The sequence below is a fragment of the Ursus maritimus genome, unplaced genomic scaffold, assembly GCF_017311325.1.
Source record: "Ursus maritimus isolate PB19 unplaced genomic scaffold, ASM1731132v1 scaffold_6, whole genome shotgun sequence".
NCBI lineage: Eukaryota > Metazoa > Chordata > Mammalia > Carnivora > Ursidae > Ursus > Ursus maritimus.
In genome coordinates this window covers 13007477-13024552 of record NW_024426774.1, presented here as the reverse complement: position 1 = coordinate 13024552, position 17076 = coordinate 13007477, and the positions used below count along the sequence as shown (strand labels likewise).

At 39.5% G+C, this 17076-nt stretch overlaps 1 protein-coding gene across 1 annotated transcript in view; it reads right to left on the bottom strand.

Moving 5' to 3' along the window:
* Positions 1 to 16678, bottom strand: part of VSNL1 (visinin like 1) — a 98266-nt gene extending 81588 nt beyond the window's left edge. Inside the window, exon 1 of the mRNA XM_008700408.1 lies at positions 16599 to 16678. The gene's annotated coding sequence lies outside the window, so the exon portion shown is untranslated. The remainder of the gene's footprint in view (positions 1 to 16598) is intronic.
* Positions 16679 to 17076: the final 398 nt, after the last annotated feature.

Sequence of the window (17076 nt, the reverse complement as noted above, 5' to 3'; positions counted from 1 at the left end):
CAACACATATACCCTAGAGAAACACACAAATATCCAAGGGCATATGTGAAAAAGATATACACTGGAAGTCTGTAATACCAAACACTAAAAAAAACATCTCGGCAACCTAAATGATCATCAAACAGGGAACGATAAATAATTTGAGGTAGAGTCACGTGATGAGATACTGTATAATAGTTAAAATGAATAAATGACATTATATGCATAAAAATTGTGATCTAAATTTTTTGGAGAGGACAAGTCAGAGAATGAGACAGTATGATGTCATGTGCTTAAATATCAAAGAGCCAAAATGATACTATAGAGACATATGTATTTAGTAAAAAGAATAAACATGTTTGTGAAGAAAATGCATGCTAAGTTCAATAGAACGTTTCTGAGAAAAAGAGAGGTGAGTGGAACTGAAAAGAGAAATGAAAAGAATTTCAAAATAAGAGAACACATTCGTATTTGTGAATTCTAGACGGTAGGCTAGTGCATACTTACTATGTTATTATCTGAACTTTAATGTATGTTTGAATTTTTCACAATAGAACATTAATGTTTTCTTTTAAAGCATTTGGAATTCATATTTCTCTCTAATTCTGGCTTTTTCTGAAGTACTTTACATCACTGAAGATTAGTGAATCGAATGGCTCGGGTGCCATTTATGACTTTGGATAATGATATTTTCCTCCAGTTCTCATAAAGAGCAGTGACGTTCATTTCAAAGGAAATGTAGCAGAACGCCGAAGAGAAAATTTTGCCATCCTCTAAGAATTTTACTTATTTAAAGCAGCCCATTTTCAGTTTAGGAACAAATACTTCTCTGATCAATACTGCAATAAATACAGGGATGCATATATCCCATGCAGCATCTGCTGCTTTAGCTACAACAAGCTCGTTTTTGTGCATTGCAATTGCTTGTTTATTTGCCTGGCTCCGCTAGACTCTTGGAACCCTTTGAAGAGGGGGACACCGTCTTGCTCATCTATGCCTATAACACGTTGGCATTCAGTAAGTGTTTTTAAAGGTGACCTAATACAATTTGAATTTTCATCCTGAATAGGCATATTGAGACACAGTTGTTTAAAAACATTTGCAAGGCATCCTGAGAGGTTCGCAGAGACTCCGAGTTGGCATGAGAGCGACTCTTTGAGTCACCTGGTTTCTTGCCATTGTACTAAAACACATAAAATGAGGATATAATGTAGTTGTAGTTGCTGTTGCTGTTTCTCCAGAAGCCTAAGCATGAGTATTGGAATAATTTCTTAAAGGCCTCACCGAACAGCCTCAGGAGATGGTGTAATAAAGTCCACTTAATGATAAATACGCATTTCTTTGCCAAAACAGAACAACATCTTTGGCCAACTACAGAGTTTCTTTCAGCTTATAGGCTCTGAAAGTGTATTTCAGGTCAGAGAGACTCAAAGAAGATACAGAGGAGGCTGCCAAACCGCCTAAGAAGAATTCTGTTTAACAACCAGAAGTGTGCGACAGAACAAATCAGAAGAAAATCCTCATTTTCCTTTTTTGAAACCTCTCTTTTCCAATTCGTTTTTTAAAATTTGACTGTATTAATACATTTTCTGGACCTAACTGAAATCCTTTCTGAAGCAAGGAAGAAGACTAGATAAAAGAAAATGAAGAAGAGCATGACTCTGGAAAAATGCCTGATGTAATTAAGGAATTGGTTTGAAAAAGGAATACTTAGAAGACGGTAAATTTTATCTATATTAACATCACAACTATGTAAAAAAAAGGCATATAAAGAAGAGACCAGAAAGAAATATGCCAAATAATCACAATAATTAACTGAATATTAGGAGGAGGATTTTTACGTCTCTGTGCTGTAACAGTCTCCAGTTTTGCTCTGAAGATAATGTATTGTGTATGTATTATTTTTGTCATGAAATACTTCCCTTCTCCCTTCATCTCATCTTCCCAGTTATTCCTTGCCTGACATACTGGATGTATCTGTTATTAATATGTCCCATCTGGTGTTTTAGCTGCAGTGGCCCTATCCATACTTCATATTCAGGAAAGTCTAGTTGAGCTGTTTTTGGCAGAAATGGCCTAAAAATCCAATCAAAGCTGGGTCTCTGACCCAAGAGAGGCACAGCCCAGGCCAGCTGATGAAGCTGAATTGTGGGAAAGGCTTGCAAATAGAGATAGAAGAAATCAGACTTGCTCTTTCACAGATTTGGAATGGAAGAGTGATGGTATCAGATCCTTCATCAATAGTGAGTGCAGAGCTAAACTGCAGGGAGAGAAGCTGAGATGCTATGTATAGAGAGAGGAACATCTTAGATCCCACAGATCAAGACAAGGAAGCAGTGGCAAATCCCTAGAGTTATGTTGCTTCCTGATGGCTCTGTAGGTCTTATTCTGATGTTTATCCTTAAAATAAGACTTCTTTGTATAATATTATTCAGAGGAAGATAAAACTGCTTTAATGCAATGTATGCCCTCACTGGGGACAGACTCCAGGTTCTAAACCTAGGGTCCAATTTATGCCGCATAGGAACAGACAGAATACTTGTTTACATAATCCCAATGTCCTGCCTAATGCCATTACTGGGGAGCAAAAATTTATTCTTTGATTTTTAAAGAATGTGCAATTCTTAAAGAGACCATGTTAGCATTAGCTTTGTTTCTTATTTGAAATAAAAAACGTTTATGGTCATCTGAAAGAGAAAATTTGCTCTGTGGATTGCAAGAGTGAAGTCTGGAGGTGGGAGAATTCATTTAATTATTTAAAAGGTCTGTGAATACATGCGAATACCAGCTTTGGAAACTGAATAGTGTACCTTTCACATATCATCACATTATTTTTCAAATGTGTGTCAATGCTACTGCTATTAATAATGTAAACTTTAAATGTGAATTTTAATCATTGTTGAGTTCATAGTATCTGTTTGCTGCAATGTGTTCTTTCAAAGCAACTAATAATGAAATTATAACCACTAACCTTGGGAGCTTGAAAAAGTTGTTGGCATCGCAGAGAAGTCTCAGAAGTATAAAGTACTGGTGGAAAAGATTGAGAACACCTAATACAAACTGTAGACTGGAGAAAACCTCAATAGGTTTGAACTGAAACGCAACAGATTCCAATTCCACGCAGTAATTCCACAGGCTGAGAGTAGTGCAGACCCCACTGACTGGGTGAAAGTGTTTGGTGGGAGTCACATGTTTTATTCGGATGAGTGTACCTATTTAGAACAATGTAAAGGGAGTGTCATTTTCTTGATTCACTTCCAGACTGCATTCTTAAGAGTCACAAAAAAAGAACAGATACTTGGCATAGGTTTTCTATCTGAAGAATGGTACAGTTATCAACCCAGTTGCTCACGAGCACAGTTCTCTCCCTGTCTTCACAAATATAGTCATACTCCTGTATGAACTACCTGCCAAACATCTCCCAAATCTGTGCAGGTCTCTGAGTCCATGCTGCACCCCTTCAGACCAAGCCAGTATCACCTGTCACCCCTCACCGGGATACTGCAACTGCTCCCAAGCGGGTCTTCCTAATTCAGCTCCAGGAAGATGATCTGACAATTCAAGTCTGATCCAAGTCACTCCCTTTTTAAAATCTTCAACAGCTTCTCATTGCTTTTGGGGTGCAGAAAAAAAAATCCTTAACATTCCTTGTAAGATTCGTGACAACCTGGAACCTGGCTGCTTGCTACTAATTCTGCAGCCTCATCTAACGCCACTCTTCTGGTTCTCACTGGGTTCACTATCAAATCCAGCCCTTTGCACATGCTATTACCTGTGGGTGGAGGACTCTTTCTGTGCACCACTCTTCACCTGGCTAACTTCCACCCCAATTTAGGATCCCAGCATAAATCTCACTTTGACCCAGTCCTGGATTCCTTGGACTAAGTCTCTTTGTTATGTGTGTTATATTCCTTTTTTCTTTTTTTTTTCAGACTGATCAGTGTTTAAAACCTGTTTGTCCTGCCTTTCCATACCATAAGCTCCATGAGAGAATCTTTTTCCTTCTAGATTTTTCCAGTACAGGGCTTGGCACATAACAAGCACTCAAAGTCTATTAATATTAAACTGGATTAATCAGTTGATGTTTGTTGAGTTGGATTTTAACTGTCATATTCTTACAGAAAAAACTTTTGAGCCCCAAAGAGACAAACTCAGAAATCTATTGAAAACAGATTTGCTCTTTTTCATATCCAAACTTTCTTAGTATATAATTAGGAAAAGTGCTCTAAAGTCAGACTCTGCTGTTGCCACTTGTTGGTTATGGGACTGTGGGCTTGTCACTTGTTGTTTCTAAGTCTCCATTTCTTCTATAATGGGGATAATAAAAATTCTTAGCAAAGGGGTACCTGGGTGGCTCAGTTGGTTAAGTGTCTGATTCAGCTCAGATCATGATCTCAGGGTCCTGGGATTGAACCCTACGTCGGGCTCCCCACTCAGCAGGGAGTCTGCTTCTCCCTCTCCCTCTGCTCCATTCTGCGCTTGGGTTTTCTCTCTCAAAAAAGAAATAAAATCTTTAAAAAAAATTCTTAGCATGAGTTGTGAGCATCAGATGAATATATGCATGTAATTAAGTCAATATAACTTAACCATATGTAGTATTATTGATTAAAAACACCGTTACTACTAACTTCTAAAATCCATCAAATGATAACTATGTGGCAATATTTATAATTTAATCACTAGGATAATACTGTCACATAGGTATCATTATCTAAATGTCATAGACAAAATGATTCATATAACCCAGAATAATTGTGACACAGCCTGATTACAAAATCCATATTTCTTTTCATAACATCATGCTAATCTTATTTGATCAAGGTTCTATAACCTTTTAAAACATTATGTCAGATACATGAAGTTGAAAGTTTTCCTGCCAGTACCGTATACCTTGTTTCCCGCTCTCTCTGTCAATAATGGCATCCCTGCTCCCCTTTGCTCGTTATCTAGCTGATTCCTACTCCTGCCACCCCTGAAATTAGCCTAGCTCCTTCCAACCCTCACCATATGGAGGTGTGGGTTCCGTGTGCCCCAGAAGTGCTACCACAGTTCTCTATGTGCCTCTCATGATTGTTCTTACCAGACTATCAATTATTGGTCTCCACTGCTGAAACGTGAGCACCGAGAGGGCACAAACAATGTCTTATATCCTCAAGGTAAATAGTAAGTGTTCAATAAACACTTGTTGAATAAATGAAAACCACATTTAACTTAACGGGATTGTAGAAGCATTTAAGCATGGTTAAAGACCCACATGTGTATATCACATGAAAGCAGCCAAGGGTTTGGGAAGAGCACCTGACACACAGGTGCTTACAGATTTCTCTGTCTGGAAACTGTCCTAGTGAGCTAGGACATGCATCACAGCACGGTTCTCTTGGAGGTGTACTGCCATCAAAAGCTCTGTTGTTGTCCTCATTATTGGGGACCTTGTGAGTCAAGGATAAAGTGGGAGATGCTAAAACCTCGGAGCAAGGCCCACTCTCCTGTTCTCATAGAGAAATGCAGTAGCCATCTCCTTCTCAAGGCCTAGGAACTATAAACACACCTTAGTAGTAATCCCAGGAGGCTGAGTTGAAATCTAGATATCTCCCTGGATTTCCCTGGAATCTATTACTTTAAGCAGTTCAAAATAGGTCTTCCTGTCACATTTTCTTATAGCACATTTCTTATATATTTTTTCCCATTGTACTCAATCTTATTTGTAATTTTGTGCTACTTATTTGTAATTTTGTTTAATATATATTTCTCTAGCTAGACTCTGAGCTCTATGAGGGCAGGGATTATGGCTATTTTAATTCACCCAGTATATCTAGCACAGGCAACTGACAGATATGCCACAGGTATTTGCCGAAGGAATGAATGAATTGATGAAATAGAGAGATAGTGCCTCATATAAAATCAATATAATGAATATCAAAGCAACAGGGTGAAGTAGGTAGAAAGAGCACAGATCTGTTTTGGATCTTAAAGCTATCACTTATAAACCTCATGACTTCAGGCAAATTCCCCAATCCCTGTATCAATTTCTTGGTCTAAAGTAGAGCTATCTCATTGGATTGCTATGAACCTGGCAGAGCCCCTTGCACAGAGAGCTGGGGTGTACCATGCATATTTCCAAACACTGCACACCTCAAAAAGCATCTCCTCCTCTTTTCCCTTCCTTGCTGGATTAACTGCGAGGAGTTGTAAAGTACCGGAACATCATAAGGTGTAGACTTCAGAATTTGTATTTTACACCCAAGAAACCAAGATCCATATTTCTTTTCACATGAAGAAATGAAATCTCAGAAAAGTTTAAGTAATTTTTCCAGGACTTCACATGAGTGATGACTACAGCACACCTGTCATGCCTGAAACACATTTCACGCCTCCTAGTTTTACGGGCTTTCCATTATGTAGTTCCACTCGTGTCCTTCTAAAGCAGCTTCTCCAACTGGGGTCTTCGGAAGACATTGAGATGGTAACAAGCATAATTTAATGTAACTTCCCTGAGCAAACACGGGAAACAAGGCCTACTGGGGTCTCCACAAGAGGAACCCTCAGACTTCTATCCATTGGCATGTGCACTAGGAATACCTAAAAGTGGGATGTAGGAAGCACTATCTCCCTCAAAAAAAGTTTCCACAAAACCCTTTGAGGGGCAATAACTATCAGCGTCTTGGAAATATTTCTTTAAAGAAACAAAGTTTAAAATGTCCTTACTACGAAATTTAAACCACCTTCCCTTTCAACTCCGCCACCTCACCGAGAATGAGCAAACTTTCAATAGGCCTTTGTTTTAATACCGTTTCCTAAGTACTGCTTTGTTATAAAGCTATTTGTTCTTAAATATTTTGCTTAAAAATGTGAAATGGGGGCGCCTGGGTGGCACAGCGGTTAAGCGTCTGCCTTCGGCTCAGGGCGTGATCCCGGCGTTCTGGGATCGAGTCCCACATCAGGCTCCTCCGCTATGAGCCGGCTTCTTCCTCTCCCACTCCCCCTGCTTGTGCTCCCTCTCTCGCTGGCTGTCTCTATCTCTGTCGAATAAATAAATAAAATCTTTTAAAAAAAATGTGAAATGATCTATGACAGTACATTGAACTTATTGTATACATATCATGTATGTATGTATGTATGTATCTGTATGTATGTGCATTACTCCCTCACCCCCACTTTGAGAGCCATTCTCCGCTCTTAGCCAATGTGCGTTAGCGTACACTTCTACAAACACTCAACAAATGAAGGCTCTGATAGACTAATCCTGATTCAAACATATTCTGCAACATTTATGGTGCGCACCACTAAGGCTTCCCTTTCTGTCATTTATTAGGTGTTATCTGATGGGCAATAGATGGACTAAGTGATAATATTAGACCTGACCAAAGAAGTGAAGTAAGGGTGTCATGGGAATGTGTCACAGGCGCTGGAGGCACCTCAGAGGAAAAGGTGAAGGAAAGAGAGGATTAAGGGCAGAAGACAATTAAACACTGGCAGATGTCCTCTGACATTATTTATGAAGCATGTCATAAATCATTGGCATGGGAAGGATTGTTCATCAATTGAACGTTAGTCATGGGAGGCTTTGGGAATTTAGCAGGAGGTATGTCTGAAATAAATGGAAGAGCTTCCCCAAACAGATGCAGAACACAGGTCTAAGCTAGGACCCTGACTCAGGATACTTTTTCTAGGACCGTAGTCACCATGGTCTCTGGGATATATGGGTATTAGCTATTATTTAACCAGCAAATTAGAACAAATACGGTTAGAAAGGGCAGAACACAGAACAGGAGACTAGAAGAAAGGATGAAACGCAGACAGAGGAGAATGGCAGGAGGAAAGGTAGAGGTCAAGAATGGGAGAAGAATTATTTACTCTGTGCTAAGGTCTTTTAGGTGTGTGTGTGTGTGTACATATGCATATCTGTATATACACAAATATATATGGTCCTCAACATCCCATAAAGCAAATATATTATTCCCATTTCCCAAGTGAGAAAATGAGCCCCCCAAATTAATTAGGACTGAGAGTCCTACCCAGTTCTATGAATCATCCAAGACTCCTACTATACAAAAGAGCCTCAGAATGTCTGTGCAACTTTTACAGATTTAAAGGGAGAAAAGGATGCTCCTTTTTAATGACAGATTAGAAATATGCTTGAAATTCCCTAGCAAATGAAGCAGAAAATATGGGGAAAAGAGAGAAAAAGCTAAGGAGAAGAAAAATGGGTCTTAGAAGAACTAAAGACAGGGGTGCCTGGGTGGCACAGCGGTTAAGCGTCTGCCTTCGGCTCAGGGCGTGATCCCGGCGTTCTGGGATCGAGCCCCACATCAGGCTCCTCTGCTATGAGCCTGCTTCTTCCTCTCCCACTTCCCCTGCTTGTGTTCCCTCTCTCACTGGCTGTCTCTGTCTCTGTCAAATAAATAAATAAAATCTTAAAAAAAAAAAAAAGAAGAACTAAAGACAATAAGACCATTTGGATTTGTCTCTGTGTGTGTGTGTCTGTGTGTGTGTGTGTCTATGTGCGAGTGTGTGTATACACATGTGCGTGCGTGCAGAGGGGCTGTAACCAAGTTTTCAGCTCAGAAGTTAGACAGGTTGGAAGATATACTTTCCTTATCATAAAGGCCCTGGGAGGAAAGAGTGAAAGAATGGATCACGTAAAAGTCCTCCCACAGATACGCATTGAAAGATAAGTCATGAAATTAGTTGGAATTAAAAGGGAGGTGAGGGGAGAGTATTAAAAATTCTTTTTTTGGAAGGTATGGAAGGATAGAAGTATGATAGTATGAAATTTAAATCAAAAGGCAGGGCTCCTGAAATATTTTTGTTCAAGTCCAGTGACTCGCTGGAGGCTGGATGGGAGAAAAGGGCCACGTTTATTCAGTTATGGTAGCGCTCCCACATCCCCAAAAAATACATTTCAAGACCACCAATGAATGCCTGAAACTGCAGATAGGACTGAACCTTATATATACTATGGTTTTTCCTATACATACATACCTATGATAAAGTTTAATTTATCAATTAGGTGTAGTAAGAGGTTAACAACAGTAGCTAACGATAAAGTAAAATAGTTATAACATAATGTCACAAAAGTTATGTGAATGTGGTCGCCCCCCTCTCAAAATATCTTATTGTACTGTACTGACCTTTCTTGTGACGATGGGAGCTGATAAAATGCCTGTATGATGAGATGAAGTGGGGTGAGTGATGTAGACATGTGACTTAGCATTAAGCTAATGTTGACCTTTTTTTTTTTTAAGATTTTATTTATTTGACACAGAGAGAGAAAGCACAAGCAAGGGAAGCAACAGAGGGAGAGGGAAAAGCAGGCTCTCCCCTAAGCAAGGAGCCCGAAGTAGGGCTCAATCCCAGGACCCTGGCACCATGACCTAGCTGAAGGCAGATGCTTAACAGACTGAGCCACCCAGGCGCCCCTACTATAGACGCTTCTGACTACGCATCAGGGGATCATCAGCTTCTGGACCTGGGTTCACTGAGGGTAACTGAAACTGTGCAGAGTGAAACCACAGATAAGGGAAGACTAGTGTACCTTGAAAAATAATAAGTGGCCTTAAAATGAGTTCAATTAGGAAACAAACTTAAAAATGTGCTCTTAGTTCCTCCATATTCTGTTGGGCCCAATTATATGCTGGTATTACATGGCAGAAGGATGACGGTTAAAAAAAAAAAAAAAAAGGTCTAATGGAAAGGAGGTGCATTGAAAGAAAGAATGAGTAAAATGTTAAGTTTGAGGTCTCAGTGTAGGCTTTTCTTCCAGAAATTCTCTTTTCTATGCGTCCAGGCCACCTTTCTATTTCACTTGACTTAGTGAATTGCATTTATCTGTCTTCCTAGGCATAAATTCCTTGAAGGCTGACACTGTATCTTATTTAATGTTGATTCCACAGTGACTACACAGTGCTTGGCACACTTACTCCATAGACATTTGTTTTACAACGTAGGCTAAGCACTGTTCAATGTTCACTGCTTTTAATAGCTCGATTCCTCCCTCAGAAGTTCCACGAGTGTAGGCTCTGCTACAACTCAGAGACTAAAGTGGTTTCAGAACTCTTGATCTGATGAAAAGAATGATAATGACAATAATAACTATCATTAACTGCATTTTCACAAATGAAGCATTATATCTTTACATATGTAGTCTTTTATTTTCTGTTCAAGAATCCTGTGAATTACTATTTTAAATGGAAACTGAGGTTGAGAGTTTGAACCACTTATTCAAGGTCATTGAACTAATAACCTGTGCAAATGTGGTTTTTTTTTTTTTTTTGGTTCTTTGTTTTTTTCTTTCTAAGTATATCTAGCTTGAAAACTCTTATTTACATTTCCTATCCTACTTTCTTTTGAGCCAGTTAAAAACTTGGGGAGGGCTGAGGAATTCTTCATTCACAAACTCAAAATGAGTAAAGATTAAATGTAAATGGATTGTCTTCATCTCTCTGAGGAAAAATATACCTTTATAAACATTTAAAAGGAAAGCTAAAATTTTACATAGAATTTAAACTTATCTCACAATTTCTTTTCTTTTTTTCATAAAATTTCCCATATTAGCAAGAAAACAAACATCAAATGCCTTCAGTATAAATTTCAAAAACACTTGAACTTCTGAAATAAACAAAATTGATGGTCTTCCATTAACTCATAACACCAACTGTCAAAGGATTCCAACAAATAAAAGCTGTTAACTGAAAGTCAGACTTGCACGGCACCATTTGGTACATTAAAATAAAACATATTAATAAGCATGTTAACTTTATCGATAATGCTTAATAAGCCTCCATGAGACACTTACCTCATAATTTAAGATTGAATTTCAAGAAATCAGAAATAAACACACTAATCGCAAAGTAATAAAACCAACACGAAATATAAAATACCAGAGACTCCCATAGCACCACAGTCTACTATTTAAAGAAATCTCCAATTGCAATAAAATACGAAACAACAGAAATATTAGGGTCTAGTTATTTGTGTTAGAAAAAAATATACCCTGGCTCCAAAGCACATTTAACATGTTAATGATTTGCAAAAATCTATTTACATTCAGCTCCTCAAAAGTTCATTGTCTTTCAGAGCCTAAGAGATAATAAAAAAAATCCAAACAAAGGAGAGAAAAAATATTATTTAAACTTAAAGATTTCCATTTTCAGAAAAGTCCCTATATGAGCAAGAATAAGGAAAAATAGAATTCATTCTATAAATCTGTAATAACTGCAAATAAATTTAACTGATAAGTTAACACTTTGCCTTTTATGAGTAATACTTCATAAAAATGAAATCCTTTTAATGAAGAGAGCCCTACTTTCTATGAAAAGTTCGGCAATTATTGTATCAGATATATTGAGTTTGAAGGCCACTTGGTGAATGAAGAGTGCTCCAAGTCTTAAGTGTAATTTAGAACAAAAGGAAATAGATTGTTCACCTGAAAATAACCCAACAAATGGTTATAAATGCAGTGCATTGTCTTAAAAAAAATAAACAGTTGGTGGTTACAGAGCAGGTCATCTGTGTTAGAAGCAGTGAAGAAAGGCAGTGGAGAAATCCAGAGAAAGCGTAAGAATCATAACGAATTACCCAACTTGCATGCTTTAAGTTAGCTGGTAAGGGTATAGAACATCTCTTTAATGTATTCACAGGCACCTTATTATTAAAGTGTCAAACCTCTGTGAGGATTCTTGAGTAATCTGTTATTCCATTTCTGTTTCATTCATTAAGTAGTTTCTGAAGCACCCCCAGGATCCCCGTTTGTGAAGTTCTCAATGAACCAGGTTGGGAACAACTTAAACTATTTTGACTCACTTAAGAGGGCATAAATTATCTTTAGAAACAAACTGTAAATGAGGAATGCACTATTGTGGTCCCTTCACAGGGTGAACATGTTAAAATAATTCCATAGCTCAAAAGAACCATGATCTAAGTGGTACACATAGCTATCATAGTCTGGGTTTAGATTCCCTTTTTGACTTATTAACATCAGTTCTTGTAAATAGATAAAAATAATTTATATTTTGACTTATTAAGAGATAAAAGGAGGGGCGCCTGGGTGGCTCAGTCAGTTGGGCGTCTGACTTGTGGTTTCAGCCTAGGTCATGGTCTCATGGGTCCTGAGATCGAGCCCCAAGATCGAGGCCCACAAAGTCCAGCTCCATGCTCAGTGGGGAGTCTGGTTGGGATTCTCTCTCTCCCTCTGCCCCTCCCCCCACTTGAGTGTGTGCTCTCGCTCTCTCTCTCTCAAATAAATAAATATATCTTTAAAAAAAAGAGAGAGAAACAGAAAAATATTCATGGATTACAATAAACTCTTAAGCAACTCTTAAAGGTATTATTATAGTGCTTTTATATCTTTAGTGAGAATAAATTATATAATAATCTTTAGTCCAACTCTTCCTTTTAGTAACATAAAAATATTGAAAGCAATGTTAATTGTACATATTTTTAGTCAAAATAATTTAATTTCTTGGTATAATTAACAAGGTGCATACAACTGATTCTTGGAACAAAGATTAAATTGACATATGTTACAGAGTATCTAGTATAAAAGACATTGTGCAAATATTATGGAAAAATGAAAAAGGTCATTGTAATCTCTGCCCTTGTGGACTGTGCTTTCATATTGTAGATACGTCTTTGAGATGAAAATGCTCCTTGATATACTGCACTTTTTATGTATTAGAGGGATGGATTAAATAATTTATATGGATCCCATCCAGTTCATTTGCTCTATTAATTATGTGAATTAACCACTGGGACAGTAGAAATATCATTTATTAACTTGTGTACCACTTGAAACTTTTGGAAAATTGATACATTTATATCTACTAAAGGTAACTGAGATGGACATTGTCAATTTCAACTTTAGACTAAACTGAATGTGACCCATTCTTTAAGAAGAACCTTCCAATGTCCCTAAATATTTACTAATCTAAGGAGCATAGATATCACCCAATACAAAGAAAAAGACCTTCAGAATGATATTAAAAGGTATTGCTTTCATGAATTAGGACCCTTGTTTGATATTGACATTATACTGTCATTTTATGAAATTCCCCAAGGAGCTCCTCAGCAATGTTTGGAATCCATACCTATATGCAACCCCAACAGAAAATCTATAGCTTGCACAGGACAACATTTCTAATCATGTTATCCTACTACAGATGAGATTCACAGCATAGCAAATGAAAGCAGGGCACTTAGAGCTGCAAGTCTTTGCATATTTTACCTGGTGTTCAGACCCATCTGGGCATGACTATTTTCAGAATGAGATAGTAAGACCTGGTGACATCTGTTAGGGACAGACTCTATCCAAGACCGAGCTCAACCCAATTCAGCAAAGGTTTACCATGAAGGGTTAAATTAAATTGTTAATTGGTAAGGCTCCTGGCTGGCTCAGTGGTAGAACATGCAACTCTTGATCTCAGGGTTGTGAGTTCAATCCCATGTTGGAGATAGAGATTACTTAAAATAAATAAATAGAAATGTTTAAAAATTGTTAATTTTTGAACATGTTGAGAAACTCACCCCTATGCTTCCACAAAAACTCCCAAGAGTATTTAACTCATCTTTTAAATGAGAAAGAAACTCAGACTGTCTTCCTCAAGCCTTCCCTAATGCCTCAGCTTTTTGCAGGTAAAAATTCCTGGCATTTCCCCAAAGGGGACATCTGTGGTGGTTGTGGCTATCTTTCTGAGGGCGTGGGAGATTACATATTTCAAAAAGGAACAGGAGGGCCTGGATTATCTTTAAAAGGCCTAGAGCTTTACTGTACAGGCATTCGGGAGAGAAAATGAGGGAGAAATAGAAAAACTGAGTGAGAGGAAAAGAGAAAATAAAAAGAAGGAAAGAAAAGAAGGGCCAGGTAGGCAGGTGTGATTGCTGCTTTGCAGTCCCAGTGCAGCAAGACAGCTGCCCAAGTGCTTTCCAAGCCCTAAAAGGCTTTGCCAGCAGCACTGCTGTCCTCTCTAGCGCCCACTTCAGGCTGAGCCACTCCGGCATTCTTCCTCTAGTCTTCCTGCCCCCCACCCCTCCCCTTCTCTGCAGGTGGCTGCATCTGGAGGATTTCCATGAAGGCTGGGGACAGTTAGGCATCTTGGATTTGGGTTCTGCCTTCTAGGAGCCAAAGTAGAGCTGGCAGAACCCATTGTGTATTTACACTGCAGCTGCCTCACTCTGCTAGGTCCCAGGCCCTGCAGCTGCAGCAGTTCTGGAAGATGCAAGACCGGAAGAAGAGTGAGGATGATGCCTGCAGTGTCTCAGAAGGCTGGAGTCCCTGAAGGATGAGAGCGCAGAGGAGTTGGAGAGGGGCCTGGCCAGGGCCCAAACAGGACCTTTGAGTGATATGCCAGTGCTCTCAAAAAAAAAAAATCCAAGGATTACAAAGAAATTAACTGAGATGCAGAGGAGGCCAGGAAGGCCAGGTTAAACATTGAATAAGGTAAGTATATTGGAGGTGAGGGGCAACAGAAAAGAGATAGAAAGTGACCTTATAAAAAGGGAGAAATGATAGGGTGTGAAAAGGAATCCTTGGGACTCTCTTGAAAGATATGCTGGGGACCAGCCAATTGTTTATTTGAAGACCTTAGCAATGTCACTGAGGATGATGAAATTGTAGGGAGAAGGGAACATTTCCACTTCACATTACTCTGTAATGGTTTATTTCATAGACTAGAAGTTAATTGACTTTTCCCTAGCTTCGTGGTTCTGGGCCTCAGTTTCCTCATCTGTAAAACAAGGGGTTTGGACTAGATGCTTTTGAAGGTCTCTGACTGATGTGACTCTGTCAACCTACGAGCCAGGGTATCTGACACCAGCATCTCTGAGATTTAGTACCAGGTTCCCCATTCTTCCTGCACTACCCATTTATCAGTGCAGTGTAACAATACCCGCACCATTCGTGAAGCAGATCCCAACTCTCAGTGATGACGGGCAGCATGGCTCAATCATGACAAGAGATTGATCCTTCTGCCCTAACTAAGGAAGGGAGGAACAGTGATTTACACTTTGGGTTTTCCAGGAGAGAATATTCTCGAATTTTTTTTATTTCAGATTTTATCCATTGTAAATTATAAATTCCTTTGAGGGGTTCGAAAGAGTTGGACTGGCTAAAGGGCCAAGGGGCTGTATAACGATCTGCCTTATTTGAAGGAAAATTTATGTCATTACAGAAATTGAATCTGCTTTTTCCATGGAAATCCAGCTCACACTGGCCATGCTCTTCTCTTGTCTGCCTGCCTCATGCCATTCTGCCAACTGCTTCAGGGCAGCATTTTCTGGAGTTATTAAACACCCAAGCTTAATGAGAGTGCACTTATGGGTGAAGTATTCAATGATGCAGGACCCCCACCCCCAACACACACATAATCGGTTTAGATGATAGTGGGGATAAAACATGTTTTCACCAAGAGTTTCGTTTTTAATTTGTCTCAACCTGAAATTCCTTTAATGTTTTTAAAATTAATATGTAGAAATACAACTCCTTTGCTCCTCTTGTTTTCAAGTGGGATGTGACACACAGATAGTATCCATTTGTGTTTTCTACACCCACTAGCATTTCCATTTCATTTTAGTCTCCAAAATATGGGCAAGAGCACAACTCCAGAAAAATGGATTCCCACTCTCCCATCTCACAGGGCACTGAACCGTGCAGCGCTAAGCACTTGCACGGAGCCTCACCATTTCCTCCGACCCCCACCCCCATTCACCAGTGCCGCCTGGTTTCCACAGGGGGTTTGACCTTGCAAAGACCCTGCTTCAGTTTCTAGGCAAGTTACAACTCATTTTAACTCAAACACAAAACGACCTTTTCTCCTTTAAAGAAACAGTACCAAATGTAACATATCTGGGCTTACATTTCTCAACCCTGTATTCCAGAATGTGAACACGGGATGCAAAGGCAGGTAACTAGTTTGGGTCTCACAGTTCCCATTCAGAGGCTCTGAGATTCAGACTCTGTTCAAAACAGACGGCTGACTATGTGGTTGAACATCTTTCCTTTTTTGCCCATTCACCATCATGACGAAAAATCAAAACCAAAAAATTATCTGCTCATTTCTAAATACAAGAAATGTGTTTCTTTTGCGCCTCGCTCCGTGGTTCTAAACACGAACACCCGCTCGGAAACCAACACTGTTTTCCACACCGCATCTCGTCTACTCAGTTTCACTTAGCAAACACCTTCACTGCTCTTCCACGGTGAGAAAAATGGTGCACCAACCCCACGGATGACAGGTTGGTACTTGACTGCAACCGCTCAATAGTTTTATCAGCAACCAGAAAACTTCACAATCGGTGAATAGCTACTTAAATGCGTGTAAGGAAATCTGCTTATTTATGGGCTTACACTAAAAAAACCACCTCTGTTTCACCTATCTTAAATCTAGCCTAAAACAATCCCCTAAACACGCCGCAGATAAACACTCCCCCTTCCCCCACCCCCATTATCCCAAAAGATCCCCCCATTGACTAACAACACATTCAGACGGCCAGCATTAACCAAAGCAATTGCCACCATGCATTCAGACGCATCTATGTAAAGTATGTGACAATAGCCAAAGCATCTCTCAGACAATTGACTGTACTACACATGCAGAAAAGCAACGAAGAATGCATTTTCCACTTACAGTTATAGCGCTGCGCACGGTCACTTAATGAAAATGATAAAACTCAACAGTTCTTTATATATATGTATAATTCAGATAAACGGTTAAGCCGTCTCTGTGTGTGGTTCTCTCGCGCTCTTTTTTTTTTTTTTCTCTGCAGCTCTAGGCTGCTTAAATCCCTCTTGGATCGCGCCTCGCAAGCCCAGCCGCCGCCGCAACAAGCTCGGGTAAGTCTATGCTGCAGATTGGGAATCCCATAGAAAACCTAGGGTCCCTGGAGCTGGATGCGCAGGCGCGCGAGCCGCCGCCTCTCGAGGCACCCCCTCCCCTTTCCCTCCTCCCTCTTCCTCCAGCTCCGGAGCCCCAGCTCTGCGAGCTCACAAGCCGGTGACCAAAAGCAGCCTGGCATTGGCGCATGCTCAGTTGGAGGGGCTCGGAGTTCCCGTGGGTGGATTCCATGTCTCCAGATTTTAGCGGAAACTCAAAAGGAAAGTACATA